Here is a 3,673-nt window from a genome sequence, read left to right on the forward strand (position 1 = left end):
TAACCACTGCTATTGAAACAATTCACAATGACCAAGCCCAGATGTATCCGCTTTTGGGAACTAATGATTTGGAACTGGACGATTTTGAAAGTGACTATCCTCCCTTATGTAATATTAAAGGTGGACCTCTTGATTGTCCTTTTGGGAATCCTGAATGTCTGTATGGTGTTGTCCCTGGGGGTGGATGGGCCTGTCATGATTACAAACCTGAACAGCGACAATTGGAGGTTAGCGATTTCAAAGACCAACTCTGATTGTTGTATTCACTCACTAGAGGGGGACTAACATTGTTTAATTAACTGGCCATATAATTAGTATGCTAGAGGGGGATGGTTGAATTTTTTTACAATTGCATTATGCGTTATCATGTTTTGTTTTCTTTCCTGCATTATTGTTTTTCTTTTAAGACTGATTCAACTATGCTTAATGCCAACATAATTAATGGATCACGTCTAGAAGACGTGAAGAGGGGGATTTGTCGTAGTAAATATAATTGGTTATAGATTGGTCTGACTAAAATGTTGTGCAAAGACCCATTTGGAGCTTGTTTTCAATAAATGCTGTTCCTATGCAAGAACAATGGACAGAGGACCATATCTTGTCACCAGGTGGCCAAGGACAACACCCACGCCACAGGCCACAATCACTTGTTGCTCCCCACGAGTTTCCCTTGAGACACACACACACATCTCACTGTGGACGCACACTCATTCTCAACTCCCCTTCTACTGGTCGGGTGCCAAGGGCAGAGGACTCTGCCGTGCACCAATGGGGCATCTGCTCTGGACAGAGCAGACCCGCCTCCTACGCCTCGGGAACCAATCAAGGGACTAGAAGAAGGACCCCTTCCTTTATGTTACATTGTATAAAGTAATGCTGTAAGCTCTTTTTAATGGCCCTTCTCAACTGTCTCCTTAAGAGGCAATTGGTTGGGACCATGCATGTAGCTTGAAGCAGTACCAGCTATCTCTGTTTTAATAAACTGCCTTTTGCTTAAGCAAATTCCTCTCTGTCTAGCGTCGTTGGTTTTGTACTTCCTCTCCAATTATGTGTTCACCAACACACTCAAACAGTAGGCACACTGATATATTGCACAGCATAAAGAGATCATGTAAACAATGGACATCTGTTGGCATGACCTAAATAAGGCAGTTTATTTTGGTTTTAAAATGCTGCGATATTTACTGCAGAACTGTAACCTTCCCTCAACAAAATCATCAACAATTTTCGGGAGCATGTGGGCAAAGTAGAATGTGCGCAGCCTTATGATATGCCCCTGGACAAAGCCTTGGTCGTAGGGTACTTCGATTTCTAGGTGCTCAGTTTTGTTCCAGATCACCAACTTGGAGTGCTGAAGCCCTGTGCAGTGCATCCCAATTTGTACCTGCATGTAGTAGCCTTTTGGACCATTGCAGGCAATATGGTAATCTACCCTATCTCCGTTTGCCACAGTTGTGATTTCGCAGTTCTTTGTTGCCGTGTTCCCAAGCTAGCGTCGACATCGCTGTGTTTACACCGGCAGACGTTGTGCAAACAACTTCTGGCGGAAATGAAATGCATTTGTGTAGAGTTATGGCGCCAACCGGGATACAGCGCGTAAACTTGTGTATCGGAGCAGAGAGATCTTAGAAAGTGAACCTCATTCTAGTTATGTGAGAGATACAGGCAGTGTTGCCAACTCCTCAGTAAGGAAAGTAGCTATTGGCTGTCCTAAAGTCGCTAAATGACATCACCTAATTTGCATAATTGGCCATGTGCATGTAATTGTGATGGATGCTGTAGGAGAGAGGAATAACGTTGTGGGAGATGTCGTAGTAAATATATTTGTTATAGTCAATATGGAATATGATATGTTGAGTAAAATGTTGTGCTAAGATCTATTTAGGTCAGGAGCTGGTTATAAGTTCTGTTCCTATCCAATAACAATGGACAAAAGGGTCCTATCTTGTCAGCCTTGTCAGCAGGTGGCCAAGGACAACACCCACGCCATAGGTCTCTCAGTTCTTCCAACTCACGAGTTCTTGCTCTGAGGACACACACACACACACACACACACACACACACACACACACACACACACATCATCACTGATAACACACACACACACACACACACATCATCACTGTTAAACACACACACACACACACACAAAATCCCCTCCTTTAGGCTGAACATTTGAAGACAGAGAACCCGACTCAGAGCCAAATGCAACAGTGACACTAGCCTGAAGGGGACCTCGCCCAACTCATCAGGACCAATCAGAAGATCAGAACTACTAGATTCAACCTACTTCATTTATTGCATAAAATGTCTGCACAAAATGTTTCGGGGCTCTCTTCAGATAACTCCCTACGAGTTTGACGAACGAGTCCGTGCACGCTATTCCAGATATCTTTACCTCTGAATAAACTGCCTTATATTATACAATTATCCACCTTGTCCAAACGTCTCTACTTGGTCTCAGTTCTCCAGTAAACTTGTGATCATCAACAGAGAGACAAAAAGTGAGTAAGAAACACCCTAAATATGTTTAGAACTACAAATGAAACTTTCTTCTGTCGATTCTTGTTTTTAAAAAATGTTTTACATTTACATCCGTCCCTGAATGTAAGCCAGGGCGGGATCAGCCAGCGGCGGCTTCCCACATGCACGATTCATTTGCAGTCTGGACGCGGAGGGGTGAACATCTCTTGCTCTGACTGCAGCTGGGAGGGACTGCTGCGCGAGGACTGGGCCGCCTGTGAGTGCTTTGGGACGGGGGTGGGGCCCATGGCAGCACCCGCTGCTCGTTGAGAAGAGTAAGAACAATACGTGCTTTCACGTCAGAGTCGCCAAAAGTCTCCAATAACACCAGAAAAAGTCACTAGATTTGTCGCTAGTCGCTTTTTTGAAAATGTGTCGCTAGAGGGGTCTGAATACTCGCTAAATATAGCGACAAAGTCGCTAAGTTGGCAACACTGGATACAGGCGCACTTCTCACACAGCCACCCGTTGTTCTCTCACATACAATAGGTTACAATGTTGCGCAAACCTAGAACTCGGGCCGGCCCAACCCCAGGCAGCTCTTAGAATAAAGGCCCAGGCTGAAAATCTACTTTTTCACATCATGTTTTTTTGTGGTGGCAGGAGAATTAAGAGGCAACTCGAATATACTTTGATCGCTTTTATTATAATTTGTACATTGCAAAAATTGAAAATAATTGTTCATGCCATGAGAGTTACCGGATCTGACCAAATAGGTTCCGGAACAAAACAGTCCAAAATGGAGAGGTGCCGGATCCTGTTCCGGCAGGATCCGGCTCAAATTAAGCACAAACGAACACACGCCCACACACACAAAATGCCACAAACGAACACATGCCCACACACACACAAAGTAGTCATTCTGACTATAGTATAACAGTTCCACTGTTTTATTGTTCATCTTCATAGATATTGCTCTATTCTTTACTGATATACAGTATCATCTTATCACAACAGGGCAGCACACAGGCTTTAACATGAGGCCTTATTTCATACGTTCTGTCAGCCAATGGTTGAGGAGTTTTAAGACAGTATTGTGATTAGACAGAATCGTACAGTAGAGTGTTTGACCTTTAGAAAAAGTTAAATCCCCTAGTTACAAGACTCCATCAGTGTGCTTCTTTAGACTACATTAATACGAGTGGCATCA

The 3,673-nt window shown here is 43.6% G+C and overlaps 1 protein-coding gene across 2 annotated transcripts in view; it reads right to left on the reverse strand.

Moving 5' to 3' along the window:
• Positions 1-3,150: 3,150 nt before the first annotated feature.
• The window catches only part of LOC311116042 (oxysterol-binding protein-related protein 3-like), a 34,180-nt gene continuing 33,657 nt past the window's right edge, over positions 3,151-3,673 (reverse strand). For both annotated transcript variants that reach the window (XM_084157371.1, XM_084157370.1), the window contains one exon: positions 3,151-3,673. This exon is cut by the window's right edge and continues 794 nt beyond it. The gene's annotated coding sequence lies outside the window, so the exon portion shown is untranslated.

This window comes from Coregonus lavaretus, assembly GCF_964263955.1.
Source record: "Coregonus lavaretus genome assembly, chromosome: 3".
Taxonomy (NCBI): Eukaryota; Metazoa; Chordata; class Actinopteri; order Salmoniformes; family Salmonidae; genus Coregonus; species Coregonus lavaretus.